We start from the raw sequence: 20,473 nt of genomic DNA, 5'->3' as shown, positions 1-20,473 counted from the left end.
TGTCCTGGGAGGACACTCTGGAAAAGGTCTGAAATTAGCTTTCTGTTCAGTGATGATTCACATCAAATCATTAGAGAGTATTATTAATGAGTGACATGTAGATGGGTGTGATGGAAAGGAATGACATTTAATTATGTTACATTAAAGAAATATTACAATCTGTTGTTGTAAATAAACCGATCTTCGGTGTGACACAGATCGATGAACTGGGAAACCTGAAGACCAGAAAGACCAAAGATGTTCCCATGTTTTGTGAGGTGGGAATTGTTATTCACCACAAAACACAGAAATGCTAGTTAAGTGTTACAATCACAAAATATATTGATCATGTATAGTTTTAGGCTCCAGCCAATCTGTAATGGATATATAATTTTGGAGCAGATTTTAAGTAAAGAAAAAAAAGAATCAACCATTTTGATTAATAATAATAATAATAATAATAATAATATATATTTTTAATTATGTTGTATATTCATGTTTTCAACTAAATACTACTTTTGTGCTTCTGTATAGGTGACTGAAGTTGCAAAGTCTATAATGGATGTCGGAGAGGAAATTACTGTGGACTTGATGGCGAAATTAATAAAGTTTCAGCTTCTGGCCATCAAAAACAATGACATCACAAGGAGGGCTGCTGAGCAGAAGGCGAGAGCTTTTTTACCATTAGCTAAAACATGTCTATGTTGACTCGTTTTAGTTATTTCAAATTTACACTTTATATGTGATAAATGCTAATCAAATATACTACGCATATATTTAAAACATAAACATGTCTTAGATAAACAGTAACATAAAGTATATGTATTTAAGGCTGTAGAGGATAATGTCCCTGTTAAAGCGGGACTGAATTCTGCCGGCAAGGACCAGGGGGGTAAAGGAGCAGCAAAGGGGAAGAAAGCTGCTGAACTTCCAGTTCCAACCAAAGACACCAAACTAAAACGTAGAGGGGAAGAGGAAAATACAATCAAATACATAGGTATCTATTTCTGCATTGCTTCTAGTCAAATATCTGTAGAATACTGTAGTAAAATGGGTTTGCAAACAATGTTTAAATTTTGAATTCAGATGATGAGCCTGATGATGGGCCGCAGCACTACATCCTGATTGTGGGGTTCTGCCAGCCTCATTTAATCTCTGCGGTTGGACTCTCTGGGTATCCACGTGTTCCAATATCATTAAATTGGGCTTAGAGAGAGAGGTCAAATCAGAGGCTCCAGAGGAAAACAGTGGCAGACGAGGATCACCAATTACTCGAAGATTCAAGGGCAAATTGCTAAAGAATTTTATTAAGCTTATACTTTTCAAATTCTATTACATAGTGCATGCAGAGTATGCTGGCCCACATCGGAAGGCTGGTGTTGTATTTGTATGCATACAAAATCAAGATTTTAAATCACCCAGTTTTAACTCATCCTGTGTTCAGAAGTTGAGATTCTGAAACAAAAGAGGCAGCGGGGAGCCTAGATGTGTTCTGGAAGCAGCTGGATCAAGTCTTGAACAGTGGGAATATGGGGATCCAGACTCCGTGAATGTTGCCAGGTTGAACTATAGCGTGAAGATCCATTTGCTGCCCCAGGACAAAAGCAACACTGAAGCAATGGTGAATGAAAAACACGAAGTACACTCTCTTCTACCAAATAAGACCTGCGATTTAGTTTTGTTTTCTGGTTTCTGTTTAATATATTTTGTTTATTTTATTGTCATAATGCATTTTAAACCCTTGGTCAGACCATTGCATGTGATATCATCAAGGTTTCCATATATTCCAGTACTCTGTTTGTCTTCCACTGCTATCTGCAGCTAGCATTTGGAGCTGCTATATTTGAGGGGTGGCATGTCTGGTGTATGACACCCTGGACTGGAGGAGACAGTACAGCCATTATCTCAACTGCATGAGGTTGATCCAGGTGCCCGAGGCCAGTAGATCCATCCCACAGTCCCGACCACTGAGCTCCAATGAGGTTCACGTCAGACTTTACTGACAGTAGTGCTGTTAATATGAAAGATACGGTATAGGGTTTCTGTGGGTCATAAAGTCTTAATTTGCCTTTGCACAATTCAAGGTCTTAAAAAGGTCTTAAATTGATAAAGTCAGGGCATTACATGTTGTATGCATTACAAAAAAAGTATTTTGTTATAAATGTGAAACAGTCTTGAAAACTGAACAAAAGTTAATAAAAAAAGAACAAACAGATAGTCTGTGGGTTATGAAAACTTTTTTCAATTTTAATTAAGTTTTTTTAGCTCATTGGTAGATATTTGTTCTTGTTTTAATCATAAATCAACTCACTTCATTTTGATGAATTCCACAGTAAATAAGACCTCTGATGTTTTTCTAAAGTAAGAGATTTACATCGGAAACCAAGACAAAAATACTGAGGAAGAGCATAATTTTTTTGCAGTGTTATCAGAAGATACATTAAAAGCTATTTCTGTATTTGGAAGCAGAACTTTTTTTGTTTTGTTTTGTAAGATGAATTAAAAAGTAATGGAGATTTGTTGAAAGTTACTTAATTTTTGTTCATGATCTTAAAAAAAGTCTTAAATATTCAATCATAAAACCTACAGAAACCTTGAATGTAGCAAGTGCAGAAAAAAAGCTGACTCCAGAAGTGTCTTGAGGCAGGATGTAGTTTTTTTGTTGTTGATGATGATATTAAATGTGGTTTATGTTTTAGGTTCTACAAACCCCAAGGAAGAAAGGAGTGTCAGAGGAAGACCCTGGTACAAGATATGATATATATTTTTTTTTTGAGTTTTGGTTTTAAATATCCTTTATATAAAATATAGAGAGAAATTAAGCTACACAGGCTCTAGCTGACATTAACGTTTTAAAATAATTCATGTTTTGTCATTAAAAATAAGACCATAATTTGAAAATAAATAAATAAAATAAAAATAGAAATATAATATTTAAGTTAAGAATCCCCCAAATGACTTTCATCATTCAAAATGGGATCAACAACAACTAAATATATAAAAATTACATTAATACAGTACTTAAGTCTTTAATATTGATTAAAGTCGTAAACTGAACCTATGGGTTTCCTCAGCAGAGCCTGAGTCTCCTGTTCTGAGCACAGAGGTTGATATGAGATACTACTGTGATTTACTGGACAGGATTCCTACTGAAATCACATCTGTACCTCTTATATTGCATTGCATGCTGGAACAGGTAAGGGCACTTTGTAGGATTCTGTATAAACTTCAATTTGGAAATATGAAAGACTGTTAAACATACCACTGTATTAACAACCAGAGAAAACAGACATAGATATAAAAATTTATATTTGCACACAGGTTTTATGATCAAGTGACATATGCATTACTGAATGAGGCTCACCTGCTGCAAGTTCTTTATTTCTTTGAACATTTAGCTGCTAAACTTGACTTCCTGTGTGTTTTTCTAGGTGGTGGCTTCAGAACAGGAAGGATCCGATGATTCAGAGGAGCGTTTTGATAAAACAGATCAAGATCTAATCAGTTATATGCTCTCATCTGTCCTGAGTCTGCCACTGGACGAAGACAACAAGAAGGTGAATGTCTGGATCAAACCAATGCTACAACAGCAAAAAAAAAAAAAAAAAAAAAAATGACAGACACTGGGTTTCTGAATCAAAATCTAACTATAGCTATAATCTGTGCTTGTTTAATGGCAGGAACTGATGGAGGATCTTGGGATCCAGAACAGCCCAAATACTGATCAAAAACACCCGCTCCTGCTCAATCACTATGATGAGAGAGCAAGGAGACTCCATCAGCTTCCTGTGAGCATGTGAACATGCATCCATGAAGCTCATAATTAAAAGAAGTTGGATTTAAACACAATCACGTCTCCCATAAATTCTTGATAGCACACACAAATATTTTATTATGTGCATTTTAACCCTATAGAATCATCTATAGCTTATTTAAGGCCCCTAAATTATTGTACACTTATGCATATGTTACAGGTCCTAGATGGTTTTGATGTCATCAAAACTGAAGCAGACATTATGAGACAAAGCCATGTTTGGACCAACCTGATGTCCAGACACACTGAAAGTGCCACTTATAGACTGACTAGATCACAGGAGCTACTGCACTTCTGCACTGACGGTGAGGAGGAACGACAATGAATAACTGTATTAATATTACCTTATGGTCCAGTTCTTCCTAAGGTAAATTCTTAATATGTATCTTTAGAGTCAATGAGCTGGTCTGAGCTACAGAGGCTTCTCCAGCTGTTTGTGTTTGAGAGTATGCCGTTGACTACAGTGGACGAGAACAGCTTTATTAAAGGATCTCAATCAGATCCTCCAAACCCTACACCATGGGACAACCCTGTTGAATTCACCAAACACTGGTACTGGACCAACAGCGGGACACCAGGTGTGACGAGAGCACAAGAGCAGCCCTTACAACTTGCTTTAAGTGCTACAAATAGATTTAAATTCTAAACAAGTATTTAAAGCAGTGTTGAAGCCTTGTTGTGGTTGTACAGATACGTTGTTTTATTTTTGAAGGATCAGCAGAAAGCAATGCAGGGACTGAGAGAAAAATGGTATGATTGAAGTTTTGGAAAAACTATTTGAAGCTGAAATTTGAATGTTATGTAATTAAACATTCACACTATAGTGACATTATCTTGAACAAGTGATTGGTTTTTAAAATACTATTATGTTTCATCAATGCAGGGTAATGAAGTGACTATAACAGATCTCAAGAAGACACTGATTCGTCAGCTGGGAGACTGGAACTTTGTAGAGAAGCACAGCGCTTCTGTTTTCCCGCAGGTTCCCACCTTCAAATCTCTTATTGCATCCTTATGTTTAATATTTTTGCAATATTGTTTTGAAAATCTATTAGAAACTGCAATAAAAATGACAAATGAGTAATCTCTGTGCATATTCAGGTCATCCAGTCTGCCTCTGAGACTTATAGATGTGTGGACACATTTCACTGTAGCAGAGACAATGCAATATATGTTGTCTGCCACAATCCCATGAGCCCCCAGAGGATTTGCAAAGAATACTGGGACGCATCACTTCACACAGATGTGGGCTTCAGGTACTTCGTCTAATTCGAAGCTTTACATGGTCCAGTCATCCAAAGCCAATTTATTTCTGCAGTTATTGATCATTTTAGCTACCAAGATTTTAATTTGTTTTTTATTTAATGTAATATAATATTCTCATAGAAACTACTTGGAAAATGTGGCACACTCAATCAGTGAATGGACCAGACAGGAAGAGGAAAAATGGCAAATGGAGCAGGAGAAGAAAGAGGAAGAAAGAAATCTTATTCAAACCCCTTCAGAGACCGACAGGAAGAGAGGCAACATATTCATAATTATGTCAATATATATGTGTTTGTGTGTGTGTGTGTGTGTGTGTGTGTCTGAGAAAGAGATAGCATGAAGATAACATATTTATACAGCAACTATATTAGTATATTTAAAAATATGTTTCTATGTATTTAATAATGTGCATGTTTAAAATTGAGTTTATTTCTTTTAGATTGTCTAGAGAAGTCCCCAATCTCAGACACATTAGAACCGTACATAAGAGAGGACTCTCTCAAAGTGAGCTGTTAACTATAACATAGAAATATTTACATTACACATTTTCAGATTTCATGATCCTTACACCAGGCCTTTTTTCTCTCGTGTATTTACTGTAGGCATGGAAGATCGAGCAGGATAGATTAAAGGAGGAGGAGCAATCCAAAAAGACAAAGAAAGAAAAAGGAGGAAAAGCGACACCAAAAGTTGGAGAGAGGATGGACTCAGTAAAGGAAAACAAGAAGTCTCCGCTGGCTTCAAGAAAGAGTAGAGAGAACATGTCTAAAACACCCAGCTCGGCCACACTGCCTAGAGACAAAACCAGAGACGTTCCAGAGACGCCTCAAGATCCAGCAAAAGAGAGAAGAACAAATGTCTCAAATATATATTTCCATATAAAAAGCTTATATGCTATAGTGGCGCTAAATTTGAAATGAAATAGCTAAAAGGTTGTATATTTCACACAGGTTTTCACAGGCTACAGTTTAAATGGAAAACTGGTGCAGGTCACTGGCCAAGTTCAGTCTCTCTATCCCTGTGATGGAGGACAAATCGATGTGGAGCGTTTTCACTTCACACAAGGTTTGAGAATATAAACAGGCTAAAATGTACCTGCACAAATACAGTACACATTCATTTTTTACATATATATATATTAAGAGTATTAGAGCATGCATTTAACTTTGGTGGATAACAGCTTTTATGCCTTATATAAACTGGTTAACCTTATTATTATAACCTTTTATATTTGTTTTCCATCATTAGGGTTGACACAAGTGAAAGTATGTGTAAAGAAGGACGGCCATCACTTCTACACACACATTTCAGATAGAAAGAAAGAGGACAAACTAAAGGATATTGATATGTTCAGTAGTCCAGCTGCTAATGGAGTCAATCCAGATTGTGAGATTGAGAAATGTGGCTCTTTTCATGCTGTACTGGCCAATGGCATTCAGCTGTCCTGCAGTCAGAGCAAACCTAATAAAACAAGAGGTCAGACTCTCCAATCCACGGTGCCCAGTGCCATCTATACTGACCAGCAACAACAGGAACAGGTAACTGGACAAAAATCAAAAATAAATAAATGTCGGTTGGTTAGGTTTTACATTATTGCTTTGTTGTTTAGATTAGCATTCAATGAATCATAACTAAATAGCCATTATCTCCCTCACAAATGTGTGTTTCTGAGGTGCCTGAGGTACACTGTGAGCCCGGAGATACCTCCTCTCTTCCACCGTTCCTCAATCTGTATGTATCTCTTCCCAATGGACTCATCCTGCACTTTGATTTTGAGGACTCAGCAGGTGAGATGCAAGTTATTGTGTAAATAAAATTCATGCATCATAAGGTTTATAATAAACATTACATACATTTCTACTCTGTATTTTTACATACAGTAAAAATACAGAATAGACTAGGCCTAGCCTATTTTATTCATAGTTTCTCTCAGTTTGAAGACACAGAGAGCATGTGTAAGGTCTTATCTGTGTTTTTTTAGATGGGGAATCTCATGTCCGATCTCTGCTGATACGACAGAGATTTTATAATTCAGGGTCTAGATCAGATTTGACCTCAGACTTCAGCATACACACTGAGATCTCCAGGGTCATCACCAGCAGAGGGACTGTCATCAAACACAAGAAAGATGGATCTACTGAGGTATTCACGTACATACATATGGTTGAACAAAAATGCACGTAATACAAATACATAAAGCACACTCCTAATGAAATAATGACCTCATGGAGGAAGTATACAGTATGTGTGTGTGTGTTTCAGGTCCTATTTGCAGATGGTACAGTCAGTACGAGCCCAGACTCTGAACCAGTGTGTGTGCTGGTTCCACACATACTCTTAAAAGAGGAAGAGCCTGTTAAAGAGATGATAGTGGACACCAAAGACACTAAAGACAAGAAAGGTATACATACCACATCAGAACAAACAAATCTCTTACTGAAAATTTGTCACGACATGTAGCCTGCACTGAAAAAAAAACTGCCGTGGTAATTTTTAGTAACATTATAAGTCTTTTCAATTTTAAAGCATCATTGCTGATATTCTTTTCTTTCAAAAAATATCTTACTGACCTCACACTTTTTGATAAATATATGAATCTGAATAAGTGTATGAAAGAGAGAGACTGTAATGTCCATTTACTGTAAAGTATATTTAACGTCTTTTGTTGTTCACAGGAAAGGCTGATTCGAAGGTAAATACAGAGGTAGAGCAACAAAAGTCCATAGAAAATGAAAATCCAAAATACTATCTCGAGGTTAACGGAGGATCTTGGACCACCACAACCCCCTCTGGCTTCAGAGTCGCCTCTGTGGCCGGGAAGGAAGTTGAAGTGCAGCCCATACTGGCCTATCATGCTACAGACCCCTTCAGTGGGACAGTAAGTGTCTTGTCATTCAAAAACCAACATCTCCTTTTGTGTCAATATATGATTGTTGTTAAAAAAAAAAAAATGATACATTTATAGGCTGTGGTCACAAGAGAGGACAAAGTGCTGTCTGTGCTGAAGAAAGATGGCGCAATGATAGTGGATCACGCAGATGGAACGCGTATAAGCACCTTCTACCAGCAGGGGGAGCCACAACAACAGCTGAGCTCAGGTGCAAGAGTGTTTTTATGCAGTAACATAATAAACAGTTACTACAGTGTTGACAGTAAAGGATTAAACCTGATTTCAGGAGAGAAACTGGTTAGGGTGGAAAAAGCTGAATTTGCAACAGTGATAATGGACAATGAGAGAAGAACGTGTGATGTTATTTACGGGGATGGCACTTCCATCAGCGCAACTGCTCATGGATCATATAAAGTAAGAGGATGGATGGAAGAATATGTGAGAGATATACACGCCAACAGCATCATATGTAACATCTTTCCTCTCTGTCACTTTATTGTAGATCTATCCTCATGGTGGAGGTGTCCTCCATATTGATAAGGATAGTGGGGCAGTGTACACATCTCATCAGTCTCAACAGAGATCAGAGAAGGACCCACTAGGCCAATATGTGATGAACCAGAAAGATGTCATATGCCATGTGATGGACCCCGAGGGCAACCACTTTCAAGTACTTTCCATGAAATGTCTATTTGTGAATAAATATGTATTTTTCTAGTTATGGTCATCTGTAAAATATTTGTGTATAACAGTTTTTTAAGGACAAACTTAAATTTAAATTAATGTTTTTTTTTATTTATAAATATTTATATATATTTGAGGGGGTGTAAACAATGAAGTTTCTGTGTGGCTGTTGCAAAGTGACAAGTATTAATTTATGTAATGGCTTTAGTTTCAGTTTTAGTTAACAATAATTGAACAATAAACAATAAACATCACTGAAGTGATGTCAAACTCTTGTATCCAAGTCATCCTGAATAAAAACCCAGAACATATTGTTGGCAGGTTAATGCAGATGGTCAGATCACTGTCAAGGCTAATGGATCAGAAATGAAAGCAACAGAGCTTCAACAGAACGCTGGCTTTAAATCACACCCAGCTAGGTAAGTCTCTCAAAAAAATACAACCAAGGTCACTTAAAGACAAGTAGATTTTCTAAGAGATTATTAACTGGAAAGACTAGAAAGACTACTAACTTGAACAGAGTAGACATGAAACTAGCACAGCTATGTAGGAAATCAGGAACAATTTTACAGTTTGAGGTCATTGTAGAAAAATACCGACTCACAGTTGAGTATTACAAGGAGCCATTTAATACATTTATTTATTTATTTCTGCTAATGTTGATTTTTTTTATTTAATGTAATGCTAATATTGCAATTCACACACCTGTTATGCAGTCATTGTCTATTGTCTCTGTGTCTTAATTCAGTACTGTACATATATATTTAAAGCAGTAAGATTTTTTCTGGAAAGTAGTAAAGAATGTATTAAGCAAGGATGAAATAAATGGGTCAGAAGTTACAGTAAAGACATTTATAAGTTACAAAATATTTATATTTCAAATAGATGCTGTTCTTTTGAACTTTCTACCATTCTACTCAAAGAATCCTAAAAAAAGTATCAGTTTCCATAAAAATATTAAGTAGTATCTGTTTTCAACATAATAAGAAATGTTTCTTGAGCGACAAATCAGCATATTGGAATGATTGCTGAAGGATCACGTGACGCTGAATGACTGCTGAAAATGCAGCTTTGCATCACAGAAATAAATTACAAAAAAAACTTTTAAATAGTAGTGTATTTGCTTGAAATTTTGCATTTGGTTTGAATTTGAAGTGACATTTTAAAAACAGAATATTGTGTTGTGTCTTTGAGGTTGTTTGTGGTACATGAGGACTGTTCAGCCTCAGAGCTGCTGAGAGCTCAAGATGTTGAAGATCTCCTACAGAAGGCTTACTGTGACTCTTCTATTGCCGTTCTCACTGACCCACTACCAGACTCACAACGTCAGGACACTTTTCTTTCAATCTGTGCATTATGTTACTGGCCTCTGTCTTTATTTTCAACACCATTTCTTTTGAAATTATATTGCAATTATATATATATATTTCAATTATATTGAAATCATAAATGCAGCAAGTACAATAACTCAAGTATTCAAGTTCTCTTGATTGATTCTCTTCAGAATCATTTGGCATCACTCTGCTAAGGCCCTGCCCAGACATCAACTCTCATTGGCTCTCATCCAAGCAAGACGATGACATCATTCCCACACACCTCAAATCCAGGAAATGGGAGACATTCCCTTCATCTGAGGTAATTCATAATCTATAGGTGATCCATTTCAGGTGTAAACTTCCTTTTAGTATTCACTTTGGACATGCTGGGGCACGAATAACTTCATTTATAATGTCAAATTAAATATCCAATATTTTCTCACAGACATGTTTGGAAATGTCTGTTTTAACATGCAGTTAAGTGTGGATTACCTATAATGCCTTGATGGTTTGTTTCCATCTCTGGTGCTTAGAAGAGGACCCCAGGCCCCCCTTTTGGGACCACCCTTGGTTGTAGTCTTGACTTAAAGGAGAAACTACCAAAGTCAAGTTCCATCCACATCCAACCGGTTTTGGAGTGCCCTGACGTACTGCTGGTGCGTCAGATGACCCAGCATCCACCTGTAACCGAAGCATTGTGCAGGAAACTGCAAGAAAAAGTCAAGGTGCTCTAATTCTTATTACACATAATGATTAATATGTGATACATTTATGCATATTTTAAATATATTTCTGTTAAGACCACTATCATCAAAATGATAGACACTTAGCATTAGGGCTTTGCAAAAAAAATAAAAAATCGGATGCGATTTTTATGTGCATCTCATCATCAGTAAAGCCGTTCCTGTGATTAGTAGAAAATCACCAGCACGTGCTTTCAGATGGATGTCATTTACTACACAGAGCCATAGTTCACTGAAAAGCTACACAATCACGTTCAATAATCACATTTTAACGGAGGGTTCCCTGGTAAAAATTGCATTCCAGGGGGTAAATATCACGTTATTGGGGGTGCTTCAACCCTTGGACATGAAAAACAACCTGCAACAGTGTTAAAGTAGAACAATTCTGCAGGAAAACTGAGGATTTACTACTAATCACAGTTTTCCTGACAAGGTGTGCATGAAAATCGCATTCAATTTTTTTAAGTTTAAAGTTTAGTTTGGTGATATGGTTCTGTTCTGGGCAAAAACTCCTTGCCCATCCATGCAGCATGTCATGAATGAGCAGGGAGAGCAGCAATAATAAGGGTAAACAGAACAAGGCAGATATCTTTAATGCACTTCATGATATTTAAAAGTATCACATTATACAAGAAAAATGAGTCTGATTCAGCAAGGAGTATCAGAAAGCCAAGTCCTGACTGTGGCGAAAGGAGTTGGGGATCGAGGAGGGTTATTTGCTCCTGAGCAAGTGGAAAAGCTATTGAATAATACTGACTAGAGCTTATATATCAATCTCGCGATAGGTGTCATATTCTTATAGGTAGATTTGATCAGCTTAGAATCAGCTGATGCAAGTTAGACTCACATGACCTGCCAGAACTAATGCTAACGCTTAATTTCTGTCAGGACCACTATCTTCAAAATGATAGACACTTAGCATAAAGTTTGGTTTGGTGGTATGGTTCTGTTCTGGTAAAAAACTCGCTGTCCATCCATGTAGCCTGTCATGAATGAGCAGGGAGAGCAGCCATAATCCCCCCCCCCCCCCCAAACACAAACGATAGGCCCGGACCCCCTAACACACGACAGTCAAGAACCGCCCAAAGCACAACTTCATATCCTTCTGGAATAACAGTGACTTGGGGCAGCAGCACCTTACAGAAGAAGGCAGTGAAGGGGTGCTTTCCTTTATAAGCAGCTAAGAAGAGCAGCAACCGCCTTTTAATGCAATACCTGAAAAAGGTGCAGAAACCCCATTAGAATTGGCAGCCTAGAACTGCACCAAACACAGCATTCTGCAGCTATAGAAACAAGCAATGAACAGATCAGAGATTGCAGATCCTACCTGGCCTAAAAGCTTCAGCATCCATTTAAAAAGACTATATATAAAAGTCCTGCATATAATGACTCAACAAACTGACCCAGTTACAGGTTTGTCATCTCCTGTGATATTTGTGCTCGTTGTGTAACCAGTCCTCAATCTGACAACCCGCTTGAGTGTAGACAAAAAAAAAAAATCCTTAGCAATAGCTTTGCAACAAGAATGTTGGTTGCTTAATCACATCATGTTGCAGTATTAAGAGAAATTTAAAGTCATAGTATTTCCAATAGCTGATGTGCCATTAGCAGGAAGCATATTTCAAGAACATTCATATGGCCTTAAACAACAGCTTAAACATTAGCTTCTTCCTGTTGAAAGTTTAACCGGTTAACAGCACTTGCAGTAACAACCAATAGCTTAAAGCAACAAGCAGGTTTAGCACAAACATGATACTGAACATTAGGTAAGCCTTAACAAGCAAGCAAAATCCCAATACACTGACAGCTTTAAAACAAGATCTTCTGAAACGGCATAGACTGGGGCAGCATGCCCTTTACAGAAGAGGAGCAGTAGTGAATGGGTGCTCTTCTTAATTAAGCAGCTGATAAGAGCAGCATGCTCCTTTAATGCAGTACAGCATCTGGTGTTTAGGCAACAAGCATGTTGCCCTAATCCAGATAATCGTTAGCATAGATAACAACCCTTAAGTAGCAAATCTACATACTGCACATTAAATATCAAGCACATTACCTATACACCAGATAGCTTTAAGCAATAGCATATGATGAACTTAAACACACGTTTTGGAAATAATATTTGGATAAGTTTAATGAACCGCACTTCCAATACAAGATGAGATTTAAACAGCAAACCCGTTTCATATCAGACAGCCTTAAAAAACAGATAAAAAAAGCCTTGGCTGTGCTAAGTTTAACTGGGTACCGTTAATGTTACCTTTGTGTCAACATACAACCACTAAGCCTAAAGCAACAACGTACCTAGCTTTCTTTTTTTTTTTTTTTGACAGGAAATGTAGCAAGCGAGGACATGCAACAAGCGTGCTGATTGAGCTGCTTAGTAACTGTGGTCATAAAAGGGAGAAGCATACACCCCTAACAACAGCAAGTTTTATAACAGTATGTTGTATATTATCCAATGAAAGTTTCTAGCATGCTATTAATTTCATTAAGGGGTCATTAAGACAACAAGCATGTTAATAAGTATATGTAAATATGTACCATATTTTGGGGGAAGCGTCACCCCAAGCTGTGCGACGAGGACACGCAGCAAGCTTGTTTCTTTAAGCTGCTTAAAGCAAATTATGTGATCGTAAAGGGGGAAGCATACACCCCTTACAGCAGCAAGTTCAAGACAACAAGCATATTGTATATTGCACAATTTAGTATAGAGCTTGTAAAACTATGTCATTCAGCATTGCAGTCTGGTTAGTCGCCGTCATGTTTTAAGACACGCCAAGTATCTTACAATGACAACAAATACGAATCAGAGGAATTTTTTTTTAAATAGGCTAATTTTCCAACTCCCCTAGAGTTAAACAGTTTTACCGTTTTCGAATCCATTCAGCCGATCTCCGGGTCTGGCGGTAGCACTTTAAGCTTAGCATAGATCATTGAGTCTGATTAGATTGTTAGCATCTCTCGCTCAAATGACCATTTCTATATTTTTCTTATTTAAAACTTGACTCTTCTATAGTTGCATCGTGTACTAAGACTTTGTGTACGAAGTGATCTGTCGGTCTTAGTACACAATGTAACTACAGAAGAGTCAAGTTTTAAATAAGAAAATTATACAAACTCTTTGATCATTTTTGAGCGAGAGATGCTTACAGTCTAATCTGATTCAATGACCTATGCTAAGCTACAGCTAAAGTGCTACCGCCAGACCGGGAGATCGGCTGAATGGATTCGAAAACAGTAAAACTCAACTGTTTAACTCCAGGGGAGTTGGAAAATGAGCCTATTTAAAAAAAAGTGGAGTGTTCCTTTAACGTATTAGGGGATAACACAGCCTAACTGGCCTCTCCTCTGTAATGCAATAATATGTATATGGGAGCGCTACACAATGTAAATGTATTGGATTTAAATCTAAGAAAAATGGTTTGCTTACAGAGAGGAACTCAGGGGCGGATCTAGAAAAATATTGATGGGGTGGCGAGAAGGGGGCAGGAATTTTTGAGGGGTGGCAACATATGGCAGACGTATATATACTGAATTTAGACACAGTTATCACAGATTGATGATAAATATATGTGCACACTACAAAAGAACACAGGTTATTATTTACAAACTTAATCTCATACAATCAATGTCTTGCATTTGAAACAGTTATAACAAACATTCCAAACATATAAGGAATAAGTGACCATACCCCATAAGCACCACCACACTCACTTATGCATACAGTATGCATCGACATGTAATTAAGAGCATTATAAAAGGTTCAGTGTTATCAATATGTCAATTTATTATAAGAAACACAAGATTTTAACAGCCATTTCCAGCTGGGGAGACTCAACTGATTTTCTACTGTTTAGTGTTAATCACCATCTAACTCAACCAGTCAAGAGCTACATTTAGCCTTAGATGTTATATGGTCCCTGAAGCATAGCTTTCATTAGCTGACAATAATAATAAATAAATAAGCATTGCACAAATACAAATGTACTTTTAGAAATTGTTTTTGAAAAATATGGTGTTATTGTTTTGGCGAGCTTAAATTAAAACTTTTATGAAAACTTGTGTGATATTCCTTTAAAATAATGTTTTAGTACATCTTTTTTAAGTGTATTTTACTAAGCAATTTCTTAAATAATTTCTTTGAGTTAGACCAAACTTTTATTTTGGTGGGTTGTAACCAGAGTTTCTGTGTTTTTTTAATAAACTATTATTATTAGTTAATAGCCCTTCTTGAAGTATAGCATACTCTACTGTGCAATAGTAGGCCTACTATATTTCTGTTTGAGTTTCTTCAAGTTATACTGATATTTTATTTTGACAGGTTGTCATAAAGACATTGCAGTTTCTGTCAGTCTGTGTATACGATACAAATGAATGACTATAGTTTTATCAAATGAAATGGTGAAATCCTCTCATAATGCACTGACGTGCACATGTGTAGCATACATCATGCATCAATATAGTGAAGAGCTGAAAACACCACGCGTGCTTCAGTGTGTGTGTGTAGTAGAGCACACATTCCCAGAGACATGTATAACAACACCTTAAGGGTTCCCATAAGCAGGATTTATTGCTGTGCCCCCCTTCCTCAAATAAGATGATGGGAAAAAACTACTATGGGGGTGAAAAAATAACTTTAATCAAATAAAAAACTAAATTAATAAATTGTATTATTTACAAATCACAATTGTAGCTCTCGACATTTACCTGTGGCTATAACTTTATTATGACTCTAATTTATTTTATAGTCTCAAGCATTCAGAAATCATGCAAAAGGAAACTAAGCAGTTTTACTATGATAAAACCATGGTTGTGAGGGTTGTGATATGCACGTTTTTTGTTGAAGAAATTATAAAGCCTGTGTGATCTATAGCAAAAAGGTGGCCAAAAAATGAAAGATGAATATTTGAATGAAATGTTTGGTCAGTAGCTTAAACAAGGATTTCATTGTCCTGTAAGTGTAACAGCAGCAATCTCATGGCATTTGTAATAACATGTACATAAATTTGCCTACATTATTTATTTTATCAGTGTTATTATTAACCAATAATTATTGCCTCTTTATTTTTTTATATAATGCATTTTAAGCCATTTTAAAGGCTATTGATGGCTTAAGTCTGTTTTTATATCAACAACAACAACAACAACAACAACAACAAAAATATTACAGTATATTAATACTTTATAAATTATTAGAGTTTGGGAATCGCAAATCATTTGAGTCAGTTCGGGAGTTCAAAGCGGATTCGCGAATCATTTGAGTCAGTTTGGGGACTGCGAATCATTTGAATCAGTTCGGGAGTTCGTAGCGGGTTCGCGAATCATTTGAGTCAGTTATGGGGATCGCGAATCATTTGAGTCAGTTCGGGAGTTCAAAGCGGGTTTGCGAATAATTTGAGTCAGTTTGGGGAAACCATTTGAATCAGTTCGGGAGTTCGGAGCGGGTTCGCGAATCATTTGAGTCAGTTTGGGAGTTCGGAGCGGGTTCGCTAATCATTTGAGTCAGTTTGGGGATCGCGAATCATTTGAATCAGTTCGGGAGTTTGTAGCGGGATCGCGAATCATTTGAGTCAGTTATGGGGGTCGCGAATCATTTGAGTCAGTTCGGGAGTTCGGAGCGGCATCGCGAATCATTTGAGTCAGTTATGGAGATCGCGAATCATTTGAATCAGTTCGGGAGTTCGTAGCGGGTTCGCGAATCATTTGAGTCAGTTATGGGGATCGCGAATCATTTGAGTCAGTTCGGGAGTTCAAAGCGGGTTCGCGAATAATTTGAGTCAGTTTGGGGAAACCATTTGAATCAGTTCGGGAGTTCGGAGCGGGTTCGCGAATCATTTGAGTCAGTTTGGGAGTTCGGAGCGGGTTCGCGAATCATTTGAGTCAGTTTGGGGATCGCGAATCATTTGAATCAGTTCGGGAGTTTGTAGCGGGATCGCGAATCATTTGAGTCAGTTATGGGGGTCGCGAATCATTTGAGTCAGTTCGGGAGTTCGGAGCGGGATCGCGAATCATTTGAGTCAGTTATGGGGATCGCGAATCATTTGAATCAGTTCGGGAGTTCGTAGCGGGATCGCGAATCATTTGAGACCGTTATGGGGTTCGCGAATCATTTGAGTCAGTTTGGGGATCACAAATCATTTGAATCAGTTCGGGAGTTCGGAGCAGGATCACGAATCACGCTCGTGAAATTTCAAATTGCCAATAACCTTTAATTCGTTGCTGCCAACTGGGGTGGCAGCAGGGGTGGCAAGGCTTTCTTTTAGGGTGGCATATGCCACCCCGGTAGATCCGCCCCTGGAGGAACTGAACAATGAATTAAAAAAACAACGCCATTTTAAACACAGAGAGTGACCATAACAAGCTATATCATCGTATCACACTTAACATTCATAAACATGTTTTCGTACATTACTCACAAGTGAGCACATATATATTCAAGCAGATCAAAATTATGGATCTGTAATAAGTATTGAGTGGCAGTCCAGCAGATGAAACATACACCCTGCGGAAATACTTTGAATGAGTGTCATTATCATAACATTATTTTTTATTTGTATAGAAGCCATTGGGAGCGATAAACAAGTGCTTCTGACACTGCGTTCAGCTGAAATCAACCGTACACTCAAAGTTAATGAAAACAAATGAGCAAGCGGAAAAGCTGCCGAATAATACTGACTATAGAGTTTATATAGGAGTGCTGTGATAGGTGTTATATTTCTATAGGCAGATGTGATCAGCTGAGAATCAGCTGATGCAAGCTTCACTCACGTGACCTGCCAGAACTAATGCTAACGCTTAATTAAAACTACACCTGAATTTTTGTATTATTTTTTTTTTTATGTGTTTAATAAAACAGTCATATTTGGAGCAGCTGCTACAGAGAGAGAATCAATGGGAGAAGATGCAGTTGAAGGACCCACGTACAGCAGAGGAGAAAGTTCATCAGAATGATCTACTGCAGCTTGTACTGGTCAGACAAGATCTACTGTCACATTTTTTACTATTTAACAAAAGATTGATCATTCAGATGTCTATAGGTGATATTTATATATGAAATTATGCTGGCATGGCTTTAAATACATTTAAACCGTATGTTTGTTTTAGTCCCTGCCTGATGCTGTAGATCCTCCAGTTGCAATGGAGATAAGGCCTCTGTCAGGTGAGAAAATTGAAATGAGAAGTATTAATAAAATATTTCTAAATATGTGTTCAATAGTGTTCATTTATATTTCAAAACTAATAACCATCAAAATACAATAATCTCCATTTTTGTTTAAATTGTGATTTTTGATAGTGTGCACTTCAATATTAGATAGACTCTAAAAAAAAAGGTACAAATCTGGAGCTGTACTCTTTAAAAAGGTACTAACATGTACTTTTAAAGTGACGTGACATACAGCCAAGTATGGTGACCCATACTCAGAATTCGTGCTCTGCATTTGACCCATCCAAAGTGCACACACACACACACACACACACCGTGAACACACACCCGGAGCAGTGGGCAGCCATTTATGCTGCTGCGCCCGGGGAGCAGTTGGGGGTTCAGTGCCTTGCTCAAGGGCACCTCAGTCGTGGTATTGCCAGCCAGAGATTCAAACCCACAACCCTAGGGTTAGGACTCAAACTCTCTAACCAGTAGGCCGTGACTTCTGACTTAAATTATGAATATGTACAATTTAAGGGTAAATAAGGTACAAATATATTTTGTACCTTAGGGTTTCGCCCCATTGGCAGCTTTGTACCTTTATTTCTGAGAGTGTATTACAAAAAGCAATACAAAAAAAATTATTACATATGCATTTTAGTGACAGCCTTGTAACTAATTGATGATTTTTAGCTCTGGCATCTCTCTATACTGAATCAGTGCGAGCAGCTCAACAACCCCACAAGCTCCAGGAAAAAACAGAAGAGAAAGTTACCAGGAGGTACTGTTCATCATTTTCTGTCTTATCTACAATATGTCAAATCTAGACCAGAATAAGTTATAACATGTAACAAGCTTATAACACATACTAGTGGGTAAATGTTCTCAGCATGTGGACTGGTATTTATAGATAAAAAAACAGACCACAAATTGTTACAGAAGGTGTGAAAGTGCATGGTGACTAATTGCTCTTAAACGGTTTGCTTTCGACTTCTGCTTTTACAGAATCAATAAAAAGAAGCAAAAGTCACTGTGGGAAAACAGGATTAAACAGCACAGGTAAACAGTTACTCTGATTGAAAGGTTTCGTTTTTCTGGAAGTCAAAGAGGGTGATGCATAGATGTTTTGCTTATCCAACCTTCAGGCAAGAACTCCAGGAGCAGAGAAGACACAGAAATGCACTCAGACACCATATAGTTACTCCATACTTTCACCCTGAGCTGAAGGAAATGTCCCTCTTTACAAATGAGGCTAGTACAACCATCTGAATATTCCTCTCAGGACTTAATATCAATTAGTTTTTTTTTTGTTCTTTATTTCCGAGCAGGGATTCCCAAACATTTTTGTCAGTCAACCCATTAAAAAAAAAAAAAAGTGAAAAAAGTAAATTTTTGAGGTATATAAAATATAAACACACATGCCTCAGTATTTAAAAACATTAGCATGTTCGCACTTTACATAGTTCTTTTATGTTGGTAAATGATCACATGACACGCAGGAAAACAAATAAACATTTTCAGATTTTTTAAAGAAGTTTTTTTTTTTTTTTTTTTTTACATTTTATTATTTAATTATTAGCTGTTCATCAACACAACCCCCGATACAGAGAATGTATATAAATGAAAATGGTCATATTGACATCTGTAACATTAAGATATCAAGCGGACCTGTTATATCACCATTCTTGCTTTCTGTTAGGATCAAAACCTGAGCTCACTCACCCTGGATCTTCCACTGTTCTCCAGAATGCAGCGCTTCTCCACGGATTCCTCATCAGGCAGAAGTAGTTCCTGTGAGGTTTAAAGAATAACAATTTATTTAAGTAATATCTTTAATAGAAAGATTTCAGAATTGAGCTTTGAGTACTTTAGCTGATTCTACAAATAAAAAACTTGTGAAAGCTTTGCCAAGGCATCTGTCCTTATTCAACGTTTTCTGCAAATGTTTCACTCCCAAAAATTGTGCAAAAAATTGTGAACTGCATAAGCCATTAAAATGCTTTTTTTTTTGCATACATTTTTTGTATAGATGTTGTTAAATTTTATACCAATTTTGAATCCACTCAATAGAAAAATACAGAAAGATATTTCCCTCAAAATATATGCAGCTACAATGGTTTAATGCCAAATGTAACATGCTAAAGTATTAATAAAACTAGTGCACTCACCAATAGCTATTCTTAGGCATTCACAGTATTTTATTACAATAATGGAAGCAGGTCTGCCAAGATTAGAATAATTACGCTATCTTACAGGAAGAAACCTAGGGAGAATTAATAATGAAAGTGTAAATCTTCACTTTTAAATATTATTGGAAAAAAAAAACACACCATTAAATGGGTGTGGATGGATACATTTAATTAGCTACACATGATAAAAAAATATCACATAAAAACTTTGTGTACCAGTTTGGATGCTTACAAAGATATGCTTATTTTAAAATTGGAATTAAAACCACGAATTGTTAAAATAACCTTTCAATGATGGCAATATTTTTTATCCTTTCAATAAACAACCTTTGTGTGGTACAAATTCATTTATTTCTGCAGATACACCTGTAAAAGAAAGGCCTGAACAGCACTAGAGTTTGAAATAAGGAAATCCCCTCACTACTGTATGACAGTTCGCTTCGGT

The 20,473-nt window shown here is 36.9% G+C and overlaps 1 pseudogene; it reads left to right on the top strand.

Annotated features, from left to right (window-relative positions):
- The first annotated feature begins 5 nt into the window (after positions 1-5).
- Positions 6-19,108, top strand: LOC113074550 (sperm-associated antigen 17-like; annotated as a pseudogene).
- The last annotated feature ends 1,365 nt before the right edge of the window (positions 19,109-20,473 follow it).

The sequence above is a fragment of the Carassius auratus genome, unplaced genomic scaffold, assembly GCF_003368295.1.
Source record: "Carassius auratus strain Wakin unplaced genomic scaffold, ASM336829v1 scaf_tig00015083, whole genome shotgun sequence".
Lineage (NCBI taxonomy): Eukaryota > Metazoa > Chordata > Actinopteri > Cypriniformes > Cyprinidae > Carassius > Carassius auratus.
Note: the sequence above shows the minus strand (reverse complement) of the source record. Positions and strands in the feature narration are given on the sequence as shown.